At 37.0% G+C, this 12,672-nt stretch overlaps 1 pseudogene; it reads right to left on the bottom strand.

Moving 5' to 3' along the window:
* Nucleotides 1–2,179: 2,179 nt before the first annotated feature.
* LOC139437347 (tigger transposable element-derived protein 1-like) lies at nt 2,180–3,899 on the bottom strand (annotated as a pseudogene).
* Nucleotides 3,900–12,672: the final 8,773 nt, after the last annotated feature.

The following is a 12,672-nucleotide window of genomic DNA, read 5'->3' as shown; positions in this document are numbered from 1 at the left end:
TCAGAGTGTGAACAGTTGAATTAGCAAATCATATTAGGCTTCTTAGGCACTTGTTTAAGGACTGCCTGTGCCTTTTTAATTTTCCTTTATTAAGGTCGGCCCCAAACATAGCACTGTTAGCAGTAGGTTTATTAGTGACTTATTTGCTTCATTAAAATTTATGGCACATTTTACATCCACCATCTGGGGCAATGTCTCCCTACCTCACTGTTAAAATGTAACTTAAAACCATGTCTGGCACTAATAATTTCTGGAAAAAAAAATTACTCTATAGATGGAATTCTTCTGTTCTGATGCCAGGATTATCCTGCCAGGAACTCAAAACACAAACACCATAACAGCAAAGGCAGTGTTTTCAGTGCAACTATATTTAATCGCTGCTAGGATACAAAGTCTTAGGTTTAAGTTTTTCGGTGGTTGTTGTAAGTGTCTTATGAATAGGTAAAGAAAAAAAACTTGGGTGGGATATTATTTTAAAAGTTGTAATATCTGTGCAAAAATGGAAAAGCTTAAAATGCTTTTGACAGAATACTGCATATTTTGATCTGTGGTTTAATTCGGAGATATTTGTGTTTAGGAGGTTGCAAATATATAAATAATAGGATAGAGTTAAAGTAAAAGATTGAGATCTTTAAAAGTTGGTGGATTTTCAAAAATTGTCTGATTACATTTTGGAAAAAATATTAGCAAAGGGAATGTGTACTTTCTAACTTCACCTTCTGCTCAAATGTCTGGATTGAAAATCTATGAAGAGGTGTGGGAAACTATTCAATTTTGAATCTGAGCTCAGTTTCACAGTGGAGTCCATGAGATAGGAAGAAGGATATCTTGTAGACCCACATTCATTTGGGGTTTAAATTCTGGTTATTAGACAATATTTCTTTTGTACAAAACACACATATATATGTGTATCTATTTTATATACATACACAGTGGTATAGGTATGTGTGTGCTTGTTTGTACATGTATATACCAACTGTGATTTTGTTTTATTTGTGTAATGTTTTAGCTGGGCTTAATAACCTCAAATATTTATGGCTATAAAACCTAGGATTCCTCATCTAGATATCATTCTCTCAAGTTTCTAAACTTTAACGTCACACTGTAAATGAACTATGATGATAAACAACTGAGTCAATCAAGGTTGTAAAGTTCAAAGAGAGCAAATTCTGGTTCCATTGGTAGCACTTCCTGGGCTGTGCAATCTGTGTTGCTGTTTTCTTATCTACAAAAGGAAAAAAATGATTACCATTTAGATGTGTTGCACAGAGTCCTAATCATCAAATCAGAATATGAATACTAAAAATTTTGAAAAAACCTTAAAGCATTACTCAAAAGCAAGCTATGTATTATTATTATTTCTAGTAGGAATATAAAATGCTTGAATAGGAAAGGATCTTATGAGATCAGAATCTATCCCTCCAGACAGTACTAAAAAAAAACAAAACAAAAAAACTCAGACAGATGAGATACTACGCTAATTTTAAAGAACTCCAGAGATGGGATTCAAGAACTTCCTTGGAAATTAACAGAATGTTTTAATAACTCTTACTGACAGGAAATTTTTCTGACTTCTATATTTCTGATGCTTTATCTGGAGACCATTTCCACTTATTTATTTATTTTTGAACCACAAGGTAAAGTATCCTCACTAGAAATGAGAGAACATCTGTGTGAAGGCCTTCCTGATTCTTGACTGATTTCCAATAAATTTTTCCTCAGTTTTCGCTTTTCCAGGTGAAATAATGCAGTTTTACTTTTTTTCATCTGGAAAGTTTAATTTACAACTTGAGAATCATCTGATTCTTATGATTTTTTTCCCCAACCCCCATTAATTTCATAGAAAAGAACTGAATCTTATATCCATCTACTAAATTTTGGGCCAAAACCAACTCTGATTCAAGCTAGTGCCTATACGGACGTATCTTGGAGCTGCTGCTGGTTCAGTTCCAGACTCTGCAATAAAGCAAATATTGCAATAAAGTGAGTCACATGAATTTTGGTTTCCTAGTGCAGGAAATAACCCTAATATCTTTTATTTTAACTCTATCCTGTTATTTATATATTTGCAACCTCCTTAACCCTAGAGAATAGAATGTAGTCTATTAAGTATGCAAGGGCAACATATCTGCAAAACAATGTGCATACCTTAATTAAAAATGCTTAATTGTAAAAAGTGCTAGCTATCATCTGAGCCCTCAGTAAGTTGTCATTGTTTTTGTTGGTGGAGGGTCTTGCCTCCATGTTGATGGCTGCTGACTGATCAGGGTGGAGATTGTTGAAGGTTGGGGTGGCTGTGGCAACTGCTTACAATAAGACAACAATGAAGTTTGCTGCATTGATTGACTCTTCCTTTCATGAGATTTCTCTGAGCATTCCATGCTGTTTGATAGCATTTTACCTACAGGAGAAATTCTTTCAAAATTGGAGTCAATTCTTTTAAACCCTGCCATTACTTTATCAACTAAGGTGATGTAATTTTCTAAATCCTTTGTTGTAATTAAACTATGTTCAGAGCATCTTCACCAGGAGTAGATTCTTTGCTCATCCATAAGAAGCAATTCCTCATCCATGAACATTTTCTCATGAAATTACAATCTTCGGGTTCTGCTTCTAATTCTAATTTTCTTGCTATTTCTACTCTATCTGCAGTTCCTTCCTCCACTGAAGTCTTGTACCCCTCAAAGTCATCCATGAGGGTTGGAATCAACTTCTTCCAAATTCCTGTTAATGTTGATATTTTACCTCATCCCGTGAACTGTGGATGTTCTTAATGGCATCTAGAATGGTGACTCTTTTCTAGATGGTTTTCAATTTACTTTACCCAAATCCAGCAGAAGAATCACTATATATAACAGTGATAGCCTTATGAAATATATTTTTTCAATAGTAAGACTTGAAAGTCAAAATTACTCCTTGATCCATGGGCTGCAGAATGCACACTGTGTTATAGGCATGAAAACAGCTTTCAGCCTGTTGCACATCTCCATCGGAACTCTCAGTGACCAGCTGCACTGTCAGTGAGCAGTCATATTGTGGAAGGAATCTTTTTTTCTGACCCATATGTCTCAACAGTGGACTTAAAATATTCAGTCAACCATGTTATAAATAGAAGTGCTGTCATACAGGCTTAATTTTCCCACTTCTAGAGCACATGCAGAGGAGATTTAGCAAAATTTTTAAGGACCCTAGAATGTTCAGAATGGTAAATGAGCATTGACTTTAACTTAAAGTCACAACAGCAGTAGCCCTTAACAAGAGAATCAGCCTTTCTTTTGAAACTGGCACTGTCTTCTCTCTATATATGAAAGTCCTAAAGACCTCCCAATAGCAAGCTGTTTTGTCTACATTCTTCCAGTAGATGGTTGTTTCATCTACACTGAAAATCTGTTGTTTAGTGTAGACATCTTCATCAATGATCTTAGCTAGATCTTCAGGATGACTTGCTGCTTCACCTTCCACTTTGATGTCATGGAGATGGCTTCTCTCCTTAAATCTCATGAACCAATCTCTTCTAGCTTCAAACTTTTCTTCTACAACTTCCTTACCTCTCTCAGCCTTAATAGAATTGAAGCTAGTTAGGGCCTTGTTCTGGATTAAGCTTGGCCTAAGGGAATGTTGTGGCTAGTTTGATCTTCTATCCAGACCGCTAAAACTTTCTCCGTATCAGCAATAAGTCTGTTTTGCTTTCTTATACTCTGGGTGTTTACTAGAGTAGCACTTCCGAATTCCTTCCAGAACATTTCATTTGCATTCACAACTTGGCTCACTGTTTGGCACAAGAGGCCTAGTTTTCAGCCTATCTTGGCTCTTGACATGCCTTCCTTGCTAAGCTTCATCATTGCTAGCTTTTGATTTAAAAAATGACTGTTCCTTTTACTTTAACACTTCAAGGCCATGGTATGGTTATCAACTGGCCTAATTTCAATCTTGGCCTAATTTCACTAGACGAGGGAGGCTGGAAGAGAGGGTGAGAGACAGGAAAGGCTGGTTGGTGAGCAGTCAGAACACACACAACATTCATCGATTAAGTTTGCTGTCTCATACGGTCATGGTTATGGCGCCCCAAAACAATTACCATAGGAACATGAAGATCACTGATCACGGATCACCGTAACAGATATAGTAATAATACAAAAGTGAGACAATTACCGAAATGTGACCCAGAGACGTGCTGTCGGAAAAATGGCACCAATAGACTTGCTGAATTGCCACAAAACTTCAGTTTGTTAAAAACATAGTATCTGCAAAGTGTGATAAAGTGAAATGTAATAAAATGCGATCGCCTGCATTCCTCTTAGTAAACTCAAAGACATTATTGGTTTATAACACACACCCAAACAGTAGTGAGTCCTGTTTTTAGACCAAGTTTTGTAAGCTGTTACAAAATGTTAACCTAATTGTTCCTTGTATGTACCAAAATGTTGACTCCAATTTTTAGGTACAGTTTCAGGAGAATTAGAGATATATAAAGAAAATAAAAGGATTCATAAAAATTGTTTAGTCCACTCAGTAGTGAGGAAAATTATAATCACTTCAGTACTCACATTCAATTCAGTTCTTTCTGCCACAATGAATCATAAAATGCCAGGTATAGACTGCTCTGTCAAACTGGATTCCAGTGTGAAAATAAATTTAAACAGATCCATCACTCTCTTACAGTGGACATGTAGTCTGAGTGTTGCTTAAAGCAAGTAGTAGTTTGGGGGTATTTGTTATCACATAATATAGTTGATCCTTACTGATACAGATACTAGTTACTTCTTTTACTGATGCAAAAGAAAAATACAAGCTCAAATGTGTATGTTAAAAATTTACGCAGATTTCACTTACATTAAGGATGTAGAAAGCCACAAGAGAATACCATCCCACCCTCATGATAAAGGCACAATAGGAAATTTAAGCTTAAAATGTCATATTATTTTAGTCCATCACATAGCTCAAATCACAAGACAACTTTATGAACTGGAATCCACAGGATGTTAAGCCCCTGCAGGGAGAGATGGGTCACATGAATTGCTTCACATTTTGGCAGAGCATGGGTGGATGAGTCAGCTGCCTTAAAAATGGGCAAGGAGAAATATTAACAATTTATTAAAGATGGAGTATGGGATAAAATAATAGTTTTTGGCCTCCAGGAGTCCCACGCATAAGGGGATCTGCACCCACCTGGCATGCATTACCCACAGATCTCCATTGGGTGCTGGAACAAAACACTGAGGGAAATTCAAGGGACCTGGGAGAAACCCTCTTGGCAGCACTGGTGTGCAGGCTTCAGGGTAGAGAAGAAGCACCTGGAAAGCTCATTTGCGCTGCAAGCTGTGCATCATTACAAAATGGTGTTCAGCTGCTACTTCCCGTGCCAAAACCCTGCTGGGATTTGAGACCAAAGCATCTACTGTTAGAGGAAGGGCAAGAGAGTCTCCTCCCATCCTGGACCCTACCTTGATTTTAGGCAAAGTTCTGCTGTTGTGGAGATGAAGTTAGGGAACCAGCCTCCAGACTATACTAACACTAGGCAAGAACCATTTGCTATCAAAGGTAGGAGAGGCAGAAGAATCAGCTGGTACCTAGGACACTGCACAAGTACAAGGGGGAAGCAGGCTGTTGCCAGGAGAGGGGCAGGGAAATCACTCTCACCAGTGGCCCCCCCAGACACAGGGCAGAGCTTGACTGGCATGGGTGGGGGCAGAGTGCCCATGCTCTAGTCCCTGCATTTGAGTAGCAGGTAGAGGTTGTTTGCCACTGGGGAAGGGGAAGAAATACCGAGGCAATCCTTCTTCAGGGTTACATGCCTAAGTCCAGCTGAAACCTGAAGCTACAGTCGAAGAGTTGGGAAACATCTGCCCCACCACAGACCCTGTACCACATAAAAGCAACAGATTATTCTCTAGGGAAAGGGCAAAAATGTAAAAGCTGGGGCTGGAGCAGGAGTACAGAAAAGAAATTCTTCAGTATTCCAGGCTTCACAGTTAACAAAAGCAGCTGTAGTCCACCTCTAGAGAAGTCTGAAGTCTGCGGTAGACAATAAAACCAACAAAGTTCCACTACAGACTAGAATTATTGAATCAAGTACTTTAATGATCTGAAGAAGAGTTATGCCCATTTTCAGGCATACATACTATTTACCTACGTCTCTTCTACTCTTATACAAAGTCTTGCATCCAATAAAAAATTATGAGAAGTCAATAAATAAATAAATAAAAAGCAAGAAAAAACAACTCATTGTCAAGTGTCAAAACTGATCAACAGGGATGTGGATGTGGCTCAATCAGTTGGGCATCCACCTACCACATGGGTTTACATCCATGGTTTACATCCTGGTGCCTCCTAAAGAAGATGAGCAGGTGACGAACTAGACACTATCCCCACTACAACAAGCAAATGCCACCAGCCAGCAGTCACTGCAGCCCACAGGGAGTGGATGTGGCTCAGGTTGTTGGGCACTCACCTCTCAGGTGGGAGGTCCTGGGTTTGGTTTCTGGTACATCCTGGAGAAGGTGAGCAAACAATGAGCAGACAGAAGAGAGAACCGTCACAGGGGTGGGGATAAATAAAGTAAATATTAAATCGTAAAAAAAACACCAATCAACATGAAAAACTCAGAAATGACCCAGTTGTTAAATCTATTAGGGACATGTAGTACTAACTCCAAGTACCTCAGAGTATGTTCTTATTGGAAATAGGGTCTTTGCAGATGTAATTATATAAGTTAAGATTAGTCATACTGGAGTAGGGTAAACCCTAAATACAATATGGCTATTAAGCTTCTACAAACAAGATGCAGAGACAGAGACACGCCACATGAAAGGAAAGGCAGCGCTTGGAGTTACGCAACTAGAAGACATGGAATGCTAAGGATTGCTGGCACCACCAGAAGCTAGGAGGAGGAAGGAAGGATTTTTCCCTAGAGCCATGAGAGAGAGTATGGCCCTTCCATTATCTTGATTTTAGACTTCTTGTCTCCAGAACTGTGAAAGAATACATTTCTGCTGTTTTAAGCCCCCAAGTTTGAGATAATTTGTAATGGCATCACTAGGAAACTAATACACCAACTATATTTATAATTATATTATATATAAATGTCTTAAATAACACAATTAAATGGCAGGGATAGATAAAATATTAAAGACCTTTTTCTATGCTACCCAGCAGAAAGCCACTTAAAAAATACATAGTTTACAAGTAAAGAACGCAAAAAAGATATATCATGCATATTAATTTATTGTGGTTCTGTAACAAGTTACCACAAACTTGGCTCAAAAACAATAGGAGGGAAGCAGCTGTGGCTCAGTTAGTTGGGCTGCCATCTACCATATGGGAGGCGCTGGGTTTGCATCTCAGGGCCTCCTTGTGAATGCAGGCTCACCCACACACCGTGGACAGCCACTGTCCCACAAACGCTGCAGATCGCTGCCTAGCCTGCAAGTGCCGAGGAGTGCTGACTTGGCAAGGTAATGCAACAAAAAGGGAGACAAGCATAAATGCAGAAGAATACACAGAGAATGGACACAGAGAGCAGACAGCATGTAAGTCTCGGGTGTGTGTGTGTGTGTGTAAATAAATAAAAATAAAATACAGACACAGAAGAACGAATGGACTCAGGAAGCAGACCAAAAAAAGCCACAAGGGCGGGGGGATGGAAAAAAAATTAGAAACAAAAAAACAAAAGAAAAACAGTAGGAATTCATTCTCTTACAGTTCCAGAGAATAGAAGTCTAAGATCGATAACACAAGGCCAAATTTAAGGTGTCAGCATGAGAGTGGTCCCTCTGGGGGCTTGAGGAGAGAATTGTTTCTTACATCTTCCAACTTCTGGTCAAGCTGGCCTTCCTTGATATGTGGTTATATCACTCCAGTCTCTGCTTCTGTGGTCATGTTGCCTGCACCTCTTCTTTCTGTGTCAAATCTCCCTCTTCTCTTTTATAAGTGCATTTGTGATTGCACTTAGGGCCCACCTGAATAATCAAGGATAATCTCCCTCTCAGGATCCTTACTTTAATCACATCTGCAAAGTCTGAGCCATATAAAGTAACATTTACAGGTTCCAGGGATTAGTTCATGATATAACAGACCATTATTTGGCCTATGGCACTATGTTATTATTTAATACTAATTATAAGAAAAGTGGAGGGCCTGTATTAATCTCAGAAAAAATGTATTTAAAATGAAATATCACCAAGGTTAGTAAGAGACGTTACATAATAATCAGTAGGAGAAAATGAGCAAGAATATAAACTTCAAACACAGTGTCAAGCAACTTGACGTATTTAATATTTATAAACCACTCTACCCCAAAATAGCTAAATATAAATTCATTTTGAATACAATGTAACATTCACCAAGTTGAACCATTTTATAGGTGATAAATCCAAATTCAACAAATTGAAAAAGATTGAAATCATGCCACATATTTTTTGACCAGAGCAGAAAACAAAGAAATTAAAACAATCCATGGGCTACACACACACACACACACACACACACATACACACACATATACCATAAGGGAAATTGGAAAATACTTTTTCAAGTTTTTATTCTAGTAACATGTATACAACCTAAAATTTCCCTTTTTAATGACATTTAAATATAATTCAGTGCTGTTATGCAGCCAAAGCAGTGCTTAGAGGGGAACTTATATTATATGAATCCATAAGAAAAGAAAAAGGGTTTCAAAAAATGATCTAAGGGAACACTATTAGAAATTAGCAATGGAAGAGCAATTAAATCCAGATTTAAATAGAAGGAAGGCAGTAATAAGGGCAAGAGCAAAATCAATGAAATGGAATACAGAAAATGAATGTTTTATTGGAGTTATAGATGTCCCACATGGAATATTAGGGACTACCCTTCCTAAAAGCTATAAAATGGAAAACTCAGGACCATTCCCTTCTCCAAATTCTCCTCTTCCAGACTCTGTCTCTTTTTGCTCACTCTCTTGTACCTAAGCAGTTGATTTTTATGTTTTGTCTAGTGGTTAGAGTTGTTATCTATAGCAGAGGTGATTTTATGGGAGCCACTGGGCCATGGAAACCCCTCTTTCGCAGCTCTCTGTCTGTCTTCATTATCATCTTATAATCATCTATCCTCGGTCTCCTCTCTCTCTCTTTCTCTCTGTCTCTCTTTTTTCTTTCCCCTCTATATGGATGCAAATTTCAGAGCCCTTTGACTTGGGATAGAATCATGGTGATTCCACTGGATTTAAGCCTAAACAGTTCTTAGCTGTTTATTTTATACTTCCTCCTCAATCACAAGTACTTTGTCCTTTTTATGTGTGTGTGGAATATTTACCTCAAAGTTAGAGACAGAGAGTTGACTATAACAAAAAGCACATGCATTTCTTAACGACCACATGCTCCTCTAAAAATATCCTGACAATTTCATGTTTGATGTGGTAGACAGAAAAACGACGTATAAAAATTCTCTGAAAAAAATATTCATGACTCCCACTGAATTGCTTCACTGCTTGAACCTCAGTTTCTACCTCCACATGGGGTTGTTGTGAAGATGGAATTCACCATGGAATTACAATCTGTGGCACATCCAAATAGAAATAGACTTTCTTCATCAGAATTTGACCTTAAGTTGTCAATTTGTGTTTTCAATTTTGTCTCTTCCCCCTAATAAATTTAGATGGGACTTTAAAAATTATAACTACAAAAATGCAGTGAAGTAACCAGTTGAGAGAAATGGAATCCACATTATATCTCACTTGGACCATCCATTGGTTCTGATTTGGGATGGCTGTCTGGAGACTGCCTTCAGAATCACCCTTGAATCCTTGCGCTGTAGGTAGTGAGAAAGTAACTTGCATAGGAATTCACAGCACTATCTCTAAAAATGTTAGTTTTTTCTCTTTGTATCTCTCAAAGATTTAGGATCATGTGCAGCTGCTTCTCTGTGAATTCTGCCTTAGTAAGAAGTAAATACTTTGTTAATTTGAGTGCTCAAGTTGTATCGGTGTAGATTCACTCATTTTTTAAATCCCTCAACACTAAAATTTGCTGTGCCTACAATGTGCATAATAAAATGTCCTTATGCATGCTTCTGAGAAATGCAAGGAAATTTCATTACAAAATGTCAAGAAAGTTCTCCAGGTTCCTTGCAGGGAAGAATGTCATGCGACTACAATGTATCATTAGTATAAAAGTAAAATTGTTCCTAATCTCATAGCTCCTAAACAGTCTTTACACATTGCAAATGCCTTTAAGAAATAAAATTTTAGACCCACTGAGCTAGAAAGAATTATAGAAAGTCATATGGTCCATTCTCTGCTTCAGGAGAGACCACAGTGCATAGACTTCCTAACCTGTTTTTAAGACTTCTAAAGAAAAATATTCCAAAACATCATTTGATAATTTACTGCTTAATGTATCTCAGGCACACAAAACTGTTCTTTTCAACTACATTTTAGGAAACCAATGAACTCTAATTGAAAGGACTATGAGTCAAGATAGAGACTGGAATCTCTTAGTCAATAATCATTGACATCAATTATTTTTACACCAAGTCAGTATTGGATATAAGGGACAAAGCAGCCATGGGATTTGACCCTGAAATCAGGTCAGTTTTTTGAATTATAAATCTTTTACTTTAAAAGAATTTTTGAAAAAATTTCAAGAATCTACTTGCCACATGAAATTGCAAAAGATGTTCATTTCCCCTGCACTGTTTTCAATTGCAACTACATTTATTACATGACTGATAGACTAAAAAATCCAATTTTAAAAAGAAGTCATAATTGGCCTAGAGCTAAAAAATTAGGGAAACCATACTTGAGAAAACTCGATAAACTTGGCCTTCCCCCCATGCTTTCCTTAGTAGTAGTCAGGGTTATTTTCTGTGAATATTGACAAAAGCCTCTCTAGGCACTTTCTATGATAGTTTGGGCTTCAGAATGGCATAAACACTGACCAAATGAATTTGCTTCATGTAAGGAAATGTCAGTGCCTGGTTTTAATTATGTGTATACATTATTTTATGTAATATATCTGAGAACTGTACGTGATATAGATACTTCTTAAGAAAGAATCTAGGGTTGTTTAGTATTCAGGAAAATCACTTAAATGTTTCCACAAAGCAGGTAATGACCTGCCTTTCTTATCATTTTGGGTCATTTGGATCTGATCCCCTTTCCACACTTCCTATTTCTCTGCCCTTTGGCTAGTGTTTTAATGCCTCTGAATTTCTTTACCATTGGTCCTGTTGAATTTGAGAAATGCATAATCTATCCAAGGGGAGATGCCAGGCAGACAGTTGCAAAGAGCTTCAAAATGTATTAATTTTTCAAAAATGTTGGCTTGCTTATAGCTCATATCAATAACTTACACGTTGTGCTATCAGAATCCTGTTATAACAAATACCATTATCACACACTTAACAAATTACATTCCATTACAAATTATATCCCAAACTTAGTAATAGGCTGCTGCTTTTGAGCAATCTGAGATCAAAAGTAAATCTAGTTCTGCATGATATAGAAGTTTTTTAGAATTTATATTGAGATATAATCTTAAATGGAACATTTGGTCCCAACTCTTCACCTTCTGAACATGGATTGGATTATTAGGTATTTATTCAGAGGATCCAAAAATTTATTTGATTATTTTCTTTGCACCCTGATCCTGTACACAAAGCACACATTGGAGAAAAAAAGAAATGAAATAATGAGAAGCAGCAGATCAACAGAAATTCATGTGATTTCTTGTCAATGATCTGGAACTTAATTTTTGCCCAAAAGGACATCAAAACTAATGTCAAGCTTTTTCCAGTAGCAATGATTTAAACAAACATGTGCTGGGACTTATTTTTAGACATAAAGGTACACAGCCAGAGGTTTTATTCAGGATTGCTATTAAATAAACTCCCTTCAGGGCCTTGTAAAAGATGGTATTTGAATTATAAGTAGACATATCCCATTTTCCACTTTCTGCAAGCCACTGAAGATGTTTCATTGCTAGACTTTGGCAAGGGAACTGCCCCCTTTTGTATTCCTATTGAACCCTGTCTCTACAGTAATTATGAGTTTGGGAGATCATTAAATGTCTGATTTTTTATTTTATTTTATTTTTTTTTTTGGTACAGAGACTGCTTTTGAAGCTCTGTGTCTGATCAACAACATGTTCTAAAAGGCTTTTGATGTGTACATGGCTCATTAAGTAAAGGTCAAAATTGAACAATGTCCTGTTAATTTCCTTTTGCTAGAGAAATCAATATCTGCATCAACATTCATTAAATTTGACAGAAGCTTAGAAAGTTAGATGTGAAATGTGAATCAATATGTATTCCTGATAGGATTAACTTGCTGTACAGAGAGTATAAAACATCAATTCTTTATACATATTGTTCAACCCAATACTCCACTCTGGCTCTAGGGAAACTGCATTTTGCCTTTTTGGCCTTCAGCCCTGATCTGGCTTTGTGCTTCTTTCAGCTGGGGCTGAATATTCAATACTTGAAAAACATTTTTTATATCTTGTTACTATATATTAAATATAATCTTACATTTTGTATTATTAAGTTTACAATTTGTTAAGGCTAAATCATACTCCCCCACCAAACAAACAAACAAACAACAAAACAACCTAGGCATTTTTAAAAGGTTAGGATCTATATTATTTATATGTTCCATTTGCCAATTTAAAAGAAAATTTTATTTCATGCCTTCTC

Source organism: Dasypus novemcinctus, chromosome 22, assembly GCF_030445035.2.
Source record: "Dasypus novemcinctus isolate mDasNov1 chromosome 22, mDasNov1.1.hap2, whole genome shotgun sequence".
Lineage (NCBI taxonomy): Eukaryota > Metazoa > Chordata > Mammalia > Cingulata > Dasypodidae > Dasypus > Dasypus novemcinctus.
Note: the sequence above shows the minus strand (reverse complement) of the source record. Positions and strands in the feature narration are given on the sequence as shown.